The sequence below is a fragment of the Engraulis encrasicolus genome, chromosome 19, assembly GCF_034702125.1.
Source record: "Engraulis encrasicolus isolate BLACKSEA-1 chromosome 19, IST_EnEncr_1.0, whole genome shotgun sequence".
Taxonomy (NCBI): Eukaryota; Metazoa; Chordata; class Actinopteri; order Clupeiformes; family Engraulidae; genus Engraulis; species Engraulis encrasicolus.
This window is the reverse complement of record NC_085875.1, coordinates 50978229-50997618: the sequence shown is the minus strand read 5'-3', so window position 1 is coordinate 50997618 and position 19390 is coordinate 50978229. Positions and strand designations below refer to the sequence as shown.

The window sequence follows — 19390 nt, the reverse complement described above, 5'->3', positions numbered from 1 at the left end:
TATTTCGAGAATGGAGCAAAAATCAATGCAATTATTACTTAGCAGACAGTTACAATTTTAAAGTAAACAAGCACAGCATTGTTTAGCTATATTGGCTCTAAGTTTTTGATTTCAAAATTGAAAGTTTTATGTTTTCCCATTTTAGAGCCAAAAAAAAATCTTGGTGGGTTTATTGTTTGGTTGGTTTATACTAATGCACTATCTACCATCCCTCTGTTTCAACCAAATTCAACATGAGCTTTAACAACTGAGCTTTAACAACACAAACGTGAACAATGCTTTATATCAAGTTTTTTTTATTTTGTTCCATGTGGTTGACAAACAAGTTACAACAGTAGACAATAACAACAATCATACAATACACAACAACCTGTTCTAAAATTTAGTCTATACAGTCAACAGTCAATATACTACAAAGAATCAACCTCAACACATTAGGCAATTTAGTCATTTATTTGTTGTCCATTTCTGAATCTTTTATTAGGAGTTGGTGGCTGAAGGAGATCCATATAACCTAACTTACAACATTTCTCCCAAAATAGTGTCAGACTTCACAACACAGTCCGTTGTTTATCCTTTGGAGTGTTGAGTAGAGCTGATGGATCATAGAGTTCTGGTGGTCCCATATTGGCTGTCTGTGGAGCATAAATAGGCTAAGGCTAGTGTAAGGCTTTCATGAGGACTTGTTGGATTAGGCCCCTACAGCATGATCACTGGGTTTGCTACACTGGTTTATACAGAAGTTCAATGTGCAATATGTCATCATGAAAATGCAACACATCACTTGCAAATACACTGCAGATGTATGATACAAGAAAAAGATTTGTATGAAAGGCCTACACAGTGCTAGCCTAACTAGCAGTAGCTAACATTCTAAGCTAAGTTGCTAACAAAACATACACACAGTGTAGCATCAAGATAGGGTGACCAGATTTGGGTTTTTGAAAAGGAGGACACTTTTTTTTGGGGGGGGGGGGGTCATCGGTGTATCTGTGTATCTACAGGTATGAAAGTATATATGGGTATGAGGTATGATAGTAGGCCTATAAAGTATCAACGCATCCAAAATGGTCATTTGTTTAAAAGCCACTCGAACTTTTTGGCATGCACATTCATTTGTCTACCATAAATGACAATTAAAATCTCTTCAGTTACGCCTATGCCTATCACATAATTTGTGTGATCATATGATGCATAGTGTGCCTTTGTTACAATCCTAGATAGTAGGCCTAACACTTATATTGGAGTAGCTTAATAGCAGAACAATGCAGCTCAATTTCATAGGCCTATTCTAATTTCTGCATTAGGTTTTTAAAAATAGATTCACCATCATGTAGGCCCATCTCAGCCGTTCCCCACAAACATGAACAGCATTAGGCTATATAACATTGGAAACTAAATATAAAAAACACAACATTTGTGGTTTTCAACTGAATTGATAATCAAGTTCTATTAGGCTACATTTTAGGCTTAATATATGTTTATAAGACAATTTACCTAACAATTTACCCCTCCACTGTCATCCATTAGGCCTACTTAGCTAGGCTATTTGTAGTGGCATGGTGCTCAGAGATTGTGGGGCATGCACACACACACACACACACAGACACACACACACACACACACACACACACACACACACACACACACACACACACACACACACTTGCACACTCATGCATGCAATTGACACACAATTGACATGCAGTGCATACATGTTACTCCTCTATTTATTGAGTTGCACTGGTTACCGATCGCCGCCCGGATCAAGCACAAGGCATTGACCCTTGCCTACAAAACCATCACAGGAACGGCCCCAGCTTATCTGAAGGACCTACTAACGCCTTATGTTACAGGAAGAGAACTGCGCTCATCCAGCACAAGCCGCCTGGCTCTGCCATCCAGTCGCTCTAGGTACTCCCAGTCAAGATTGTTCTCCGTTGTGGTACCCAAGTGGTGGAACAGTCTCCCAGAGGCAGCAAGACTAAGCACATCTCTTGCAGCCTTCAAGAAACAACTAAAGACATTCCTCTTTCGAGAGAATCTACTAGACTAATGCTTGAACTGGCCTCGCCCCAGGGCAGACTCCTGACATGATGTTTAGTTTAGTTTAGTTTAGTTCGTGTGTGTGTGTGCTTGTGTGTGTGTGTACTCGTTATTTACTCTTTATGATTAAAAAAAACTAACCCTCTTTGCAACTGCACTTGTTGTTCTGTATATCTCCTGTGCACTTTGTATTTGCTTGTGATGTTGGCTTGATTATGTCCTCTTTTGAAAGTCGCTTTGGTTATAAAGCGTCTGCCAAATGCAATGTAATGTAATGTAATAATACACATGTAATTATACCATTGCGCCTGTATAGGCACACATACATACTTAAACACACACACACACACGGACAAACACACATACTCACACACGCACACACACACACACATACACACACACACACACACACACACACACACACGCACACTAAGATCCATGTACCTAAATAAAGGCGTCAACCACAAACAGACAGACAGACAGACACCCACACATGCACACGCACACGCACGTACACAAACACACACACACACACACACACACACACACACACACACACACACACACACACACACAGGCTATATAACATTGGAAACTAAATATAAAAAACACAACATTTGTGGTTTTCAACTGAATTGATAATGAAGTTCTATTAGGCTACATTTTAGGCTTAATATATGTTTATAAGACAATTTACCTAACAATTTACCCCTCCACTGTCATCCATTAGGCCTACTTAGCTAGGCTATTTGTAGTGGCATGGTGCTCAGAGATTAGCAATGGGAACTGGAGTTTTACCTACCATTAATAAGCTAACCCATACAGCGTTATCAATAACTGCAAAGGCAATAGACGAAGAAGAAGCTGCTGAAGAAGAAGCTTAATTTCTTAACTCAGGAATGAGTCCTTCTAGCTCCGAGAAATTGCTTTTGCAAATAACTTGGAAATGTCAGATCATGAAATAATTTTTAGGCTAAGTCTTGTGACAAGGTGTAACAACTTGTACCTCCCTAAATGATGGATTTGGTGGGTTATTACTAGGCTTACTCCTGTGTTAGATTACCTTCATACCTGGCTTCACACGTGGGATTTTTTTTTTCAACTCCACCGCGAACGTGCATTTGCGTTTCTATCGGCATTGCAGTCCGTAGAACCGGCGGACAGATGTGCTTTCGCTTGTAAACATGGGGCGCACTGGTTAGTCCCCTAGGCTACTTCTTTCGGATACACAGTGCGAAGTGGCTAGATTTGATGAGAAGGGCGTGACTAATATGTGAATGGTAGAGAGAAACCTGGAGTGGAGTCAAATGGAACGGAGTGAAAATTACAGTGCAGATGAATTAGGTCTATATTTCAGGCAGTCCAACAAAATCCCGGACATTTCTGAAATTCCCCCCGAATATTTTTTTAGGTCTCAAAAGTAGGACATGTCCGGGGAAAACCGGACGTCTGGTCACCCTAATCAAGAGCACCTACGGTCACACACAGCAACATAGTAAACTACTGCACATACACACCAACACACTTTTATGGGTCTTTTCTTACCTTGAAGTGAGGTTGATAAACACATTTTCCATGCCAAGTTGTCAGTTGTGGTTTGGTGGTCACATGGTGTTGAGTAGTTTGTATTTTATGTTACATTTTAATAAAATAGGGTTTCTATGGTTCTGACATGAATGGGTTCTTCTTTACACAAAGCAGAAGCTGGTAAACAATAAAAAAAAACAACTAGAACAACCAAAAAAGTGAGTGACCCAGCCTTAGGATTCGAACACTCAACCTCAAGATAAGGACATGCAATATGGCTACAAGCAGAGGACTATCCCCTACACCACTCAACTGCTGTTATTGTACATGTAGAAAGTTAGCCCTATTTGTTAGAAAGTATTGGACTTACTCATAATTAACAGTCAAATGTGTTTCACACATACTTTCCACTTCAAATCCGGCCAACTGACATCATACCAAAACAATAATGTTTGAATGTGATTTTTTTTTTTTTTACTAACATCCCGTGCTGGGAATTGAACTTGAAACCATCATGTTTCAAGGCCAACTGCTTAACTGTTAGTCCATGACTGCCCAAGCACAACATGCTGACATCCATAGTCTCATATGTCAGATATAGTTCCAATTGACATGATTTAAAGAATTTGTAACTTTCACGGTTTGTGAAAAATAAACAATAAATATCTACTTGAGTGTTTTTTTTATTGGTAATACAGGATTCAAACCTGCAATCCTCTGATCGTGTGGCCATTCCCCTATCCAGACCACAGCAGCTCAAACATTGTCTTGCTTTACCTAAGCATTTTCCTTTTGTAATTTCGCTCAAAATTAAATGTGAAAAATATTGCTAATTAAAGCTGGAGTCATGGGTCTGATGGTCATCTGAACATTTTCATACCATGTTCCAGGAAGTATGGAAGTAGGTAAGGTTATCTCCATGTTGGGGATTGAACTTGTAACCTTTGAGGTTGAAGACCAGCTGTTTAACCACTACTCCATGGTCGCCTCAGCTGTTGTCAAGGCATCTAACCACTCATGTGCCAGATAGAGTTCCAATTTACAAAGTCAAAGACATTGTGTTAGGATGTCAGTTGTACTTAAAAACACAATGCCAACCAGAGTTAATTTATTGGTACCTGAAAACCTGCTGAGAACACCTAAAATGTGTATGTCATCTGGACATTTTTGCAATATTGAGTACTACAGCGTTAACTTTTCTAGTTCATACTGTTGGGGAATACAGTGTACTGTCTTGGTCAAAGATGCACCAGCAACACGCACACCAAGAATTTCTCCTATTTTGAGCTCATATATAGTATGTTACCCATAATGCTGTGTGCACTGCAATATTTTGCTCTTACCTTGTTAATTGAAACATCACACTCTGCTCTTACTGGTGCAATGTGCAATTAATGAAGACTGGCCACCAAAGAGGTCCAATTTATCCATGAAACCTCCCACACCAAAATGGCACGTGTTTCAGTGTCATTGTCTAACTGTCAAGTGTCATTGTCTAACCCCTGTAATTTCACTCAGTTTGTAGGAGCTCTGTGTGGTTACTGACTTTTTGCTTTGTAGGGCAGTAACTCTACTCTCCCATGTAAATCCCATTAACCAGATGGCAGTCTCTCAATATGACAGTTGCTTTGTTTACATGACAATTTTAAATCTGATTTAACTCACTTTAAATCTGATTCGAGCTTAATTCCGCTTTAAGAACATCATGTTAACACTTATAACCGAACCGGAATTAACTTCATTCGGAATTAAGTTTAAGTCTGAATAAAGTGGGTGATTTATTCCTCTTTTAATTCCGATTAAACACTTTCCTCCGTCATTTAACTTTTTTCCACTTTAAGAACAATTCCAGACGTTCAACGCATGCTCGTTGGCCACGCGGTGGCGCAAGACCCAATGTTCTTTGCTTCCGTGAGAAAAGATGGCGGACTTCCGGTCGATTTCTTGAATGTTTTTGCTTAATTTAAAGAGTCTAATTGACTACAGTATAAATGTTGTGGCATCCATATATTGATGTAAAATTGTACCACGAACTGATGAAGCACAGCAAAGTCACTCCATATTACCCTTGGACCACTTGTTTTTCTAAGCTAGTCGGGTAAGCTAACGTTAGCATTTTAAATCCTCCACACCACAGGGCCATGTGCTAGGGTTTGACCCAGGCTTAGGTAAATATTACTGCATAAATATCACATCATGAAGATCAGTCCACAGTCCCAACAGGGCTTTAACACTGGACTGCCCTTTGCTAGCTGACGCCGCTAGCTTTGGACCCAGCAATGTAGCAGCCAGCACGTCCAAGTTCACAGGTGACTATTCCCCAAGTGAAGCCCCTCATGAGCATCTCACCAGGGCCGCTGACAGCTTTGGCAAGGCCCGAGACAAAGACATCTGAAAAGACTCCCTATCCAATACATGAGGACCCAATTCTGGGCTGCCTCTCAGCCTGGGCCTGTGACAACCGACCCATTTGTCCCTCCATCATCTTCCCTGCCTATGACCAATGGCAGGGCCAGAGACCCAAAGGTTAATCACCGCCATATGGAATGGACGTGTTAGTGTGCCGTCTAAATCTACATGCACCTTTCCCTAACAAAGATGAATTCACAGTATACTGTAGACCTGCAATTCATTCAATCAAGTGTGTGTGTGTGTGTGACTGCCGTTTATCACTTTGCAGATACAGATATGTTTCAACTTTCGTTACATGTCCATGTACAAACAGAACTATAGAAATAATACAAGTTGACAAGACAAGACCAATACAAGGTGCACACAGGCTATATAAATGTATTTATTTTTTCAAAATGCAATGTAATCTACAGACACTATTTTATTGTCACTGCCTGTTTTCAGACAGACATCCATTCTAGACCAAGGACAACTGGCAACACGAATCACACCATTCACTTAGTATTTCGGGGCTTCACTTTCAATGCCTGTTTGTTATTTGTTCCATGACTGATATACAGGTTCCATAGTGTACGACATCAATTTGACAACAGGTGGCGACAAGACAAGGCAACAGACAAACAATTAAGGACAGCAACAGACTCACAGCAAAGTCACAATGAATAGAATATGTCTAAAATGTCTACCACAACGCTGGCTACGGGCCTGTGTGTGTGTGTGTGTGTGTGTGTGTGTGTGTGTGTGTGTGTGTGTGTGTGTGTGTGTGTGTGTGTGTGTGTGTGTGTGTGTGTACATTACATTAAGTACATTACAACTAGTCAAATGTGCTCTAAAAGTACAGAGAGAAAAATGAAAATATATAATGAGTTAGCAAAATATAGAGAAATTCTTCAACTTGTTTGTAGGCCTACAGATGTCCTGTAAGCAATAAAACTAGAAAAGTTTAGGTGACATTCTTATCCCATCAAGTTCCATAAAACCTTTGAAAGAATTCAAATAGACTTCACATCTTTGGGATATTCGAGATTCAATATGTATGTTAGGCCTAACCAAACAGAAAGGTGACTGGCAGTTGAGGACACCCTCATGACCTCTGTGCCGCTACTGCGCCAAATGTGACCAGAAGGAACCTGACTCTTGGCAGCTCCCCGCTTTGGTTCTGGTACTGGTTCCACACTCATTCAGAAGAGAGCTTAAAACACACTGGTGATGCAAATACACTGACTATCTTTATTGTTATTTTAAAAAGTTCAAATAGATTAGACACATTTTTACTATTTTGACCATATAGGTGGATGGAAATAAAAGTATAGATAATGGCAAAGTAAATAGAACCCACCTTTGAAACTTCAACTCCCATTGACATTGTGACACAGCTCTCCACAGCACACAATTGCACTCTGCATACAACGACAATGCATTTATGCCTCACCCGTGTAAGGGGGCAGCCCCCAATGGCGCCCCAAGGGAGCAGCGATGGTACCATACTCAGGGCATCTCAGTACCTGGTTTTAAAGTTATCAACAATACGTAATACGCATACACGAGCACAAAGGATTATGAAAAACACATTCCATCCTAGTCACTCCATGTTCGAAAGGCTGCCCTCAGGGAAACGACTACGTTCCATAAGATGAACAGAGAGACTGCGTAAGAGTTTTTTTCCTCAAGCCATCCGCTTTTTGAATTAAGACAATAACTATTTTTAATTATTTTTTATTTTATTTTATTTTATTATTTTTATTGTTTACCATCCAACACAGCACAGAGCAGTTGCAATCGCCATTTCACTGCCAATTGTGCTTGCACAAGGAAGCACGTGACAAATAAAAAATCTTGAATCTTGAATCTAGAAGAGACAATTTTTTACATTGCCTGGAAGCTGATTCCAAAGCTTTGCAGCATAGCAGCTACAGGCTGACTCACCAAACATTGTGTGACAGAAGGTTTGACTTTGTTTCTCAGTAATAACAACCGGTTAAGTACTTCACATCACATTCATCTGAGCGTTGCTTCCCCCTGAACCGTGACATGCAGGCTCCACGGGTAGGCCCTATGTTAGTCCACCACAGATATTCTGTGATGCTTTCAGGAAACATCCGCTCTGCTCCTGGAAACTGGCAGGTATGTTACCACACCTGCTTGCCTATCTGCATACAGACCAGATAAATAACAAGCTACTTCTCTGAGGACCAACACTCACAGCGTGTCCTCTACAGATCAACAACAACAGCCTCAAGTGCACCGGTAAGTTCTGCTACACAGTAGCCTCTTACTGCAGATGGGGTTGCTGGTGGGCGCCTATTCACTACTTGCTGAAAATATTTAACTACATCATAACAGCATTGCTATGACATGACAGAGAGCCTTAGGTAACATATTAAGACATAGGCCTAACCATTACAATTTTGGTGACCGTAGGGTTATAACATAGGCTTTGTGCTAAGGGGTTAAAGATGGGTAAAAGTGTGTACACTACAGCATATGCCATTTAGATGGGTCTGAGCTAATTAAATAAAACTAAAAATTTTAGAATTCTGAGTTTTGGTAAATATATGTTTGAGCAGCCTTGTATAAAGTTGTAAAAGCAAAAGACACAATAAGGATTTGACATGTTTTATTCAGGGTTTTCCCCCCAGTATTTTATGAATTAATATTATATAGTTAGACTAATATAGGCCTATATTTAATATAGGGGCCTACTAATATATTAATTTCAATGCTGACATGAACATCCTCACAGTAACAGTAATAGTAGCGGTAACACTTCCAAATAAGGGGCCATAATTAACAGTAAAGTAGCTACAACCTAATACTTAAGTAAGGGTTAATAATTATTACTTAATGCCACATTAGACACATATTAATTGTTATTAATGCATTAGTAAGCAGTTACTTAACTATTAGATAACTATTACCTTGTGTTACAAGTTAATAGTATATTATTATTTAACTAATAGATAAGTAAGGGCACAGTTAATAGTTAAGTAGCTATCAGGTCATACTTAACTAAGGACCAAAATTAACACTTACTTAATACAAAAGCAACGCATAACTAATGGTTATATAATACATAACTATTAACTATTAACTGTACCCTTACTTATCTATTAGTTAAATAATTATATGCTATGAACTTGAGACACATGGTAATAGTTATCTAATAGTTAGGTAACTGCTTACTAATGTTTAACATGTGAATTAATAACAATTTATATGTGTCTAATGTGGCATTAAGTAGTGATAATTAACTGTTACTAAAGTATTAGGTTATAGCTAATTTGCTGTTAATTATGTTAATTATAATTATATATATGGCCCCTTACCATGTGTCTCAAGTTAATAGCATATAATTATTTAACTAATAGATAAGTAAGGGTATAGTTAATAGTTAAGTAGCTATTAGGTCATACTTAACTAAGGACCTTAATTAACACTTACTTAATACAAAAGTAAGGCATATCTAATGATTAAATAATACCGAATTATTGTTGTCTATAGATTGCGTACCCATCATGCACTGCTCTTCTTGGAGCTAATATTCTCAAACATTAACCTAATTATCACAAAGGAATGGTTTAGTTTCGCTTCAAAACTATTACTCTTCATAATGTTCTGCATTTATTGTAGGGTTTTTACCGTTAAAACTAATAAGTGGTACATGAAAAAATTACATCACATCACCCCACCATCATTGAGAAGTGTACGTCCAATCCTTGCTATATAATGGCTCCTGTCCTATTGTCTCTATTACAGTGATTTGAACGAGTGAAAACTAGATGTCACAGTAGATTAATTACTTGACTATTAGGTATGCTCAGCCAACTCTATTATAAGGGTCCCAAACACTAATATCTATCGATTAATTAACCATTAGTTATCCGCAGCCAACTCTAATATAAGGGTCCCAAATATCAATATCTATCTATTAATTAACCATTAGTTATCCTCAGCCAACTCCAATATAAGGGTCCCAAAACCCAATATTTATGTATTAATTAACCATTAGTTATGCCTTGCTTTTGTATTAAGTAAGTGTTAATTTTGATCCTTAGTTAAGTATGACCTGATAGCTACTTAACTATTAACTGTGCCCTTACTTATCTATTAGTTAAATAATAATATGCTATTAACTTGTAACACAAGGTAATAGTTATCTAATAGTTAAGTAACTGCTTACTAATGTTCAACATATGCATTAATAACAATTAATATGTGTCTAATGTGGCATTAAATAATGATTATTAACCCTTACTTAAGTATTAGGTTGTAGCTACTTTACTGTTAATTATGGCCCCTTATTTGGAAGTGTTACCATAGTAGCAGTTGCAGTAGTGGTAGTAGCAGTAGGCCTAATAGTTAGCCTGGTGAACCAGCGCCACCCGCTGGACGGCAAAATGTTTTGTCTACGGGTGGGTCTGGCCTCGCATAATGATTCAATGAAGCCAGAATGCCATGAATCTGGCAAACCAATTACAACGCAAATATGTGTTTTGAATCAAAGCGGGCAGGGTTTTGAGGGAAGGTTGTTCTCATCAACAATCTTCGGATGTATTACGCATCGAGGCCAGACTAAATTAGACATCCACATTTAGTCTGGTTTATCAGGCTACCTAATAGTAGTAACAGTAGTAGTAGTAGTAGGCTACTTGAAGTGACAGTAGCAGCGGTAGTAGCATCAGTAGTAGCAGTAGCAGTTGAAGTAGCAGTAATAGTGTCAGTAGTAGTAGTAGTAGTAGGGTGGTTGACGTTTAAGAATTCCTGAAAAAAATGATGGATAAAAATTGGAAAAAAAATAGAAAAAAGTAAAGCACTTAGTGGTCTGTGGAAATTCACCTTATTCTTGCCATTTTTGGGAAAATGTGTCCTGCATCAACACATTGCATAGGCATGTCACACCGCAGGAAAATGGAGTCACACCACAGGGAATTCACTGCATTATGGCCATTTTAATCCTTTTGTATACATGACTGACATCTGAGCTCATGCTAACTTGATAATGATAATGTGTTTAATGTTAATATGTGTTTTCATTTATAAAAAACTTTTTTCCCTCCTATAAGACCAGTCACACCACAGGACACCATAAAATGAACCTAAGCATTGCGTGACAGAAAGATTGCAATATGAAGACATATTAAGTTAAGAGTCACCTTAAACTTCCACAGCACTCTCCAATAACTGAGGTACTGACTGGTTAGGAGCCAGTCTTTAAGACCCTTGTAGTTGGCCTTGCAGCTGCCCATTCACAAACATTGACACACATGTCACCCCACAGGGCGCAATTTGTGTTACGAAATTGAACTTGTAGTTAATATTACTGTCTTGAGTTTTTTTCACATTCACATATCTTAATATAAAGTTAATATTTATGCAATCGTGCCAAATGCTTCATATATTATTCAAAATGTTGTTGGTTAATTTATATATATATTATATTCCAGGTTTCATTAATGTTACTGTCACACCACAGGATATTTGACATATAAACCTTTACATAAATCTTAACAAAAATGTTTCTTCTCATCCAAGACTAATATGAAACATAATGTACCACATCTTCTTTTATTGACATTTGTTTTTTAAAGGAAAAATAACAGTTTTGTAGGTTTTTAACCAATGTTACAAAAAAACAAGTCGTCACGTCTCCCACCCAGTAGCACTTGTTTCAGTAGCAGAGTGGGATGGAGTATTTGGCTGTTAGGGAGTATGTGATGTCAGCATATAACCGCACACTTTTCTCTGTCTGCAGACCATGGCACTGCCGTGTGGTAGAGTCTTCAGCATTGGAGAGATCATTTTCACGTGCAGGTTAGACAAACGTGCCACACATGCATGCACATCATTACAAAGCCAAATATACCGTAGGTGGAAATACACAGGATCACAGGAATACACTAACCGGTACACTGATCCGATAAAATAGTCTGCTATGCATCTTAACACACAGACACACATGAACAATGGACGGTGGTATGTTGTTGCATGCCTATAACTGCTTGTTGTGTGTCTGACTTGTCTGACAACATACCTTGATTGTGGCGATGTGTTGCAGTAAGTTTGATGTCTTGATGTCTGGTGGGTGTCTGGATGACTCTGTGTCTGTGTGTCTGTGTGTGTGTGTGTGTGTGTGTGTGTGTGTGTGTGTGTGTGTGTGTGTGTGTGTGTGTGTGTGTGTGTGTGGCATCCTTATACTTCATGCCTATATCTCTGCTTCCCAGGGACTGTGCCACAGGACCTAACTATGTTTTCTGTGCCGACTGTTTCCAGCACAGCATACACACACGCCATCGGTACCAGGTGCGACTGTGTCCCTTCTATGGGCTATGATATGACATTACATTACATTACTGTACATAACATTACATTACATCATATGAAATTACATTTAACTATATTACAGTACATCACATTGCATGATGACATTACATGACATGATGACATGGGGTTAACAAAAACCAAAGGTAACAAACTTTGGTCATTTTGCTTGGAGTAAAAAACGAATTCCTAATTGCTTCTCGTGCCGACCAGAAACTTACTGAAGGGGGGGTTAGATGATTTAGTGGCAAGTGCAGTCACATGACACTATTCTGGGTTATGATAGGCTATTACGGCCATGTTTGTAAATTTGTCAAACTCATTCCTAACCCTAACCTGTCCTAACATATCCTTACTTTAGCATTACAGTTTCAGGTGCATACGAGACAAGAAACCATTGAGCACAAGCAACCTTTGTTTTTTTTTTACTCTCACATGTCAATTTAAGGGCTCGTTATGAACGAACCCAGAAACTAAAAAAAAAAATTCTGATCAGTTACTAATGTGGTTAATTCCATTCAAGCAGTAGGCTAGCTATTCTTTGTACAAAGACCTTTCAATGTTTACATCCTATTCCATGGACAAGCTTAGCTTAGAAAGTTTACTACCAGACAATAGGAAGAACTACAGTCTGAAGGGTAATCATTTGATGTACGAAGATACAAGTGCAGTCTATCAATCTTTAAATATTTGGTTCAAACATGAACTGAATATATTGTTCACTTTAGCAAAAAATCTTCGAGAATACAATGTATTCAGGTGAACCTAATAACTTAAAAAGCAATTGAGAAAGGCAAAAGTGGTCACTATACTGTAGGCTATATATGAGTGATTCTCTAATTCGCCTACACTTTTAAGTCCATGGATTTTATTTGGCAATTCCACTAACTATTAACTGCATCCAATGATGTTTTGGACATTAGAAAACATTTATCTTTCATATAATACAGAAAGTGTAGACATAGCATTATTTCCCTCAGCAAGAATGAATATTTAATACTGGTTTTGGGCGTTTTCATGCCGTCCTGTTTTCCAAATGTCAGATTCAGTCTTCATATTAGCATGTAAAGAAACTTGTTTTGCCCAAGACGATTGCAAATGTTGATTCACAGTAATCATCACAATATGACAAAACTGTCAGAAAGACCACTGTCCTTTCCATTATACATGAAATTTGCCATTTTGTGTGTGTCCACGAAAACTGTGTTAACCGTGTCACGGTCTGAAACCTCCTCCATAAATCAGTAATGGTTTGGTCTTAGGCCATACGAATAACATCACGTGATGTCATAACCTCTTTGGCAGGATACGGGAAGACTTTTTGGTAAATTTTGAGCTCCATCCTTCCATAATTTAATCCATTCTTTTTCATGTTCTCATAGCGGGAAAATTGCCTGTCAACTGTGTTATCAACATATTCATAAGAATCTGAATTAGAAATCACATGTAGAAAAACACAGATAAAGCATACAGATACATGAATTGATTAAGGTGTTGTGGTGGAACTTCTGAGGTCCTCAGTTAGCACAACACCATAAAAATGGCTGAAATGTCAACGGTGTTACCGTCAATGGTGTTACAATTAAGTATGACAGTCAGGGTTGCCAGATGAGGCTGATGATTTCCAGCCCAAAAAATGATCAAAATCTGCCCTGAAAACCCACCCAATTCTATTGATTTATATGGCAGTGGGAAGGTTTTTCTGATAGATGCCATTTTTACCCGCACACGGCCATCCTAAGCAGCCCAATTGGGCGGGAACCAGCCCAATCTGGCAACACTGATGACAGTTGAGGAGGAGTATGTTTTTGCCAATTTATATCCATATTGACAGACAAACAAACAAAATAATTTGTGTTCTAGGGAGATGGGTTTGTCTGCTCTGTTTTTTTCTCCTAAAAAAAGTGCCGACTTGTTCCCCTGCACTGTTGACCGTAACACCGTTGAGTAACACCGTTGACTGTTTTGAAAGTGTTTTTGCGCTATTGATCCCTTATGTGTTGGAAAAATCCTATGAACATACACTAGGGATTATCTCTGGAGAAGGAAGTCTTGTGTAAGGAGGGTGACTATATTCAAATCAGACGTTACAGGGATTTATGATGAAAAATGTGTCAGTCTGTATCACAGTGACTCATAAAATCCTACTTATGAAGCTCAACAATCACATTTTCTATATCAGTTGCACAGATTAATGACAACATTACTGCTAAGGGACATAAGCACTTTCAAACATATATTGTTTCAACTCTGTAGTATTTTTATATATGTTTGAAATGACATAGTATTTGTCCATAACACTGTTGACAAAATAATTAAGCAGATGTTCGCTTTCATTAGAGTATTTATCAAATGATTTAAGATTAAGCTTGGCAATTTGTTTGTTTGGAAACTTAAATATATACACTATGTAAACATCTAGGTCATTTAGTTGAAAAAAATACTGATAATTGACATTTTGCTTTTGCCAAAAGCGTAGGGGAATCGTAGAATCACTCATATATATAGGATGACTCATATATCAACACACACACAGACACACAGGCACAAACACACAAACATGATTGTCCTGTGCTGGTTGCAGATGGTGCTGTCTAATCAGTGTTAATTTCGTCAACCACGACGATGACGAAAATATTTCGTCAACGCCCCTTTTTCCCTTGACGCTGACGAGACGATGACGCACTAAAAATTGCCTCAAGCAAATCAAATTATGACGAAAATAGAAAAATATTTTCGTCAAGGAGACTAAGACGAGACGAAATTTACGAGCCATGGACGAATGGACATTAAAAATATATAATATATAATTTATAATTAATTTGTAATTGTAATATAGGCCTAAGTATCTTGAACTTCATAGGTGATTGCGCGCTCACGCTGTGTTGCCTCGCTTGTAGGCCCTATCTGCTGGCAGCCAATGGCGCGGCTCAGTCAGTAGTTCAGTCAGAAGGCAGACCCAGATAGCAAAACCCTCCGGCATCTTTCTGGATCTTTCTGGCATTTCTCTGGGGAATGTACGATTTCAGTTGATTCCGGCAAATTAATGGCAACGTGGGAATAATGCCAGAGATATTCTGGCTTTTCACTGGAATGCCACCCAAATAACAAAATCGGTGGTGCAGGAGGGCGGAGCTACAGATACTTTATGGTTCTTTCCCGGCAAGTAGGAATATTACCAGAAAACATTTTGTTCGGGTGGGGGGCTTTTTTTAAACCTAGGGCCCAGGCAAAGATGACAGCGGCCCTGCCCTACGGAGACGGTTGACACGCATGCTCATTTAGGTGAGACCGACTTCATCCTGGGAATCTTTTCGGCGGGACAGTACAGTAGTCTAGTAACGAACCTGGACTCGATCTACAACTGAACTAGGATATTGTGCTGTGTAAATTTGCATTGAGGTAAGTAAAACGATTGTTATACTTTTGCCTAATAACTAGGCTACACTGTAGGCCTACTCACTTACATTGTTCTTTGTTGTGTTTACCTGTGCTACAAGCTGAGGCAACATTTCTTGAGGTAATTTTCCTTTGGAGATAGCTAACATCTAGCCTACGGTATTTCAGATGTTTGTTCATGACTAAGTGCCATTAGGTCTCTTGACAGGCGTTTCAGTACGTATTAATTCATGTTATGTCATGTCATGGCTTTTAACTGGTTTGGAGGACAAGCTAGCGACCCTTGCTAGCATAGATGGCAGCTAATCCTTTTTGGACATTCGGCAAACGTCAGTGTTTAGAGTTAGATGAGATGACTGATATGCTAAGACTACCGTATTTTATTCTCAATGTATCGTTGGTGTGCTATCATGGCCTTTGGTCATAACATATCGTACGGGCTTGAGACAGCCCGTTTGACTAGATTTCAGATGCCTGCTGAGGTTAATAGCCACCCACTTCGTTGAGAACATGATGACTAATGTCAGGTCACGGATTATTGCTTTACCCTGAGCTCTAGTTCTAGTGCTATTCTCGAGTCCACATCGCTTTACCGATGCATAGCCACCAGTTTCTTAGGTCGTTATCAGACGAAAGAGGGCAGTTTGTGACATACGTGAATGATATCTTTGAGGACACAAAGTAGCTGCCCTTATTATTACACATGCACACATTTGCAATAAAATAGTCCATGTACTCTTGTCACAGGAGAGTCCATCTAACACGGGTGAGGGACAGGGACCAAAGAGGAGGCTCTACAACATGAGGAAAGACGGCGATCCTCAAGCAGTAAGTTGATTTACATAAGAAAGTGATGCAATATAAAGGTGTCTATTGTATGTATAAAAAGGACTTAACATTATGGTCAGAATTAGCTCCAGCTAGTGATAAGGTCTTAAAGGGTTTAATTAAAGGCTTTTTAAATTCACCATCAGTGTGCCTTGGAATCTTTGGCAGGCCTTATCAACAGTCACTGGAGCTAAGTCTGACCATAATTTTGAGCAACTTTATTTCCTTGAGCCAAAGTGCACCTGCTTATGAGGAAAAAAGTGAAACAGCACTCCACATAATCAGCATTCCTAGTGAACAGTTTTTTTTAGCATATGTAGAAAAGACCAACTTACTAGCCACTTTGAGTAATTATTAAGTGTGTGTTAAATTCTTGCCATTTTGGCTGGTGGAGAAAAGAGTTAATTAACAGCCCTGTGTATAACTGTAGGAGCAGACTGGACAGTGAAAGTGAATCCTGCCTGGACTTAACAGACCCCTATACCTAGAATGACCCAAACATTTGACATATTGCTCTTGTCACAGGTCAGTCCATGAGCCCACGTCTTCAGGCCAGGGCCCCGAGAGGAATTTCCAGTGACATGGATCAACAGAGGTCCTCAAACAGTAAGTTGATCTTCTACATCAAATAAGGGAAATCATGTGAATTGTCTTTAAATAGAACACAAGCATTTGATTACCAATCTCGTACAAGGTCAGTCCATAAAAAATCAAATGTGTGTGTGCGCGTGCCCGCCCATCTTTCTGAGTGTGCATGTGCTACAAACAAACTTATGCCAATTTTTTGTTTAGTTTTTCTTGATTATTTAGGTATATCAGTGAAATAATATAATTTGCATAATACTGAACTTTTTAACCCTGTGTATATGTAGAACAGGACTTAAACATTTGACTATCTCACTCTCGTTACAGGTCAGTCCATGTGCCACGTTCCAGCCAGGGACCAAAAGGGGGGCTTTCGTCATGGGGCCAGACAGACATCCTCAAGCAGTAAGTTGATTTACAAGGATGCATTCTGAAGTTGAATTGAAGTAGTTATATTGTTGTACGCTGGCTACTATTCAATGTGTCAAAGTGAAATTTATTAATTGTTGTCCCATGAAAAAATGAACTGTATTTACAAATCTCAATGTATCGTTCCAGGGATAAGAGTTCAAGAATGTTGTTGCAGGTGAATTGATCATTGAAATTTGCTGATTCAATGCCATTTTTGTATCTTTACTTTTTGGAGAAATAGAGATGCATCCAGGCCACCCACTAGGAGGTGGAAAATCGTACGAAGAGGTGGCTGTACCTGGCAGCAGACTGAGATGGGGTGAGGAAGAGAAGCACAGACCAAGAACGGAATGTCAGACATTTGCCCTTTTTTATGCCCAGCACACACAGACACACACACACACACACACACACACACACACACCAGCATATAAACATGCACATAGACACAGGCGCACGTGCACACACATACACGCACTCTCAAACAAGATGAGTCTCTGGTGATGTTGGCAAATAATCTGAATCGATACACACGGCAATGATTCCACCATCGTGCCCCACCTACGCGAGTCCTGTCCTTCAGCATTGACTTTCTCCCCAGGTGTGGTGTGCCTTCATCGGCACCACAATGGCATCCCAAGCAGCAACAAATACCTGCACGCATGCATGCTACGGTACACACACAAACACACTGGACTGTGAACTAGGTCAGACACACACACATGCTCAAAGTAGCCAAGATCGAAAAGGCTGCATCGGTGGCTTGACTGCATCCATTTTTTGAAGGAACACCTTTGTCAATTTGGAGGAACTTTGTTGTGGGAAGATATTTTAAAATGTTCGCTTCACTTTGATGTATTTTGTAATTGAGATGATTTATGCCACAGTGCTGAATTAACACATCATGACAAAGATGTCGCCTTAAAAAGTATGTTTGGTACCTGTGGGTCAAATGTCTCAGGAGCTCCCTGACTGCAGAACGTCTCAGGAAAGGACTCAACTTTTTATATTGTATGCAGGGTGCGATTTGTCAGAAAACCAGAAAGGGGGATGTGTTTCAGATGTCAACAATATCAATGGAGTTACATTAAACTATTTTTAAAATCATGTGGAAAAAGTGACAATATCAAAACCAGAAGAGGGGACAATCCCCCTACAAACCGCACCCTGATTGTATGTATTTTACATGTTTGTCTATATGATTAACACATGTTCACAGAAGAAAATACAATGTACGACTGCACTGTTTTTCTCACCGATATCTTAAAGGTTTATGCGTTACAAAATGTTAATTATTTTGTTTATTTTCTGAACTTTTTTTTTAATAACTCAAAGGGATATGTTAAGAAACGTGTTTATCATTTGGTTTGTTTTTTGGAAAATTCCATTTAAAACATATGAAGGGATATTTTAAGAAAGGCTGTGAGTTTTTTTTAAAAAAAAATGCATTTTGATCATTTTGTTTTCTTTTCTGAAAATTCTTATTTAAAATGTCATACATTTTCAATTTCCAAAATCTATTGAATGGATGAATGTTGTAGCCTACTAAAGATAATAAATGGCCAATTTGCATGATTTTTGTGGGTTTTATTCTTTATTATTATTATTATTATTGGGAAGGTTAAATACATTCCGGCATATTTATGGGTTTTAATCGGTAGGGTTCTGGCAATCTTGTGGTAGGCTCATGGGCCATTTCTGGGTCTTCTGGCAAACATCTGGTAAGGTGCCGGCACTCTGTCGAACGTTCTTGGCATTCTACTGGCTGCTTTCTGGCATGATTCCGGCAAAATCTTGTGGGCCGTTTTAGGCCCGGGAGTAACCCCTGCATATTGCGGCATATTACCAGGATGAACCAAGGTTT

At 38.9% G+C, this 19390-nt stretch overlaps 2 long non-coding RNA genes across 3 annotated transcripts; both read left to right on the top strand.

Annotated features, from left to right (window-relative positions):
- The first annotated feature begins 8151 nt into the window (after window positions 1–8151).
- On the top strand, window positions 8152–14909 carry LOC134434789 (uncharacterized). Of its 2 annotated transcripts, XR_010031928.1 has the most exons (4): window positions 8152–8232; window positions 11738–11796; window positions 12207–12285; window positions 14888–14909. It is a non-coding gene; the product is annotated as an uncharacterized LOC134434789 (long non-coding RNA). The 2 variants fall into 2 exon arrangements; XR_010031927.1 differs by lacking the exon at window positions 14888–14909 and having other exon boundaries at window positions 12207–12497.
- A 1554-nt stretch (window positions 14910–16463) lies between these two features.
- Window positions 16464–17764, top strand: LOC134434788 (uncharacterized). Its single transcript, XR_010031926.1, has 3 exons — window positions 16464–16530; window positions 17056–17136; window positions 17443–17764. It is a non-coding gene; the product is annotated as an uncharacterized LOC134434788 (long non-coding RNA).
- Window positions 17765–19390: the final 1626 nt, after the last annotated feature.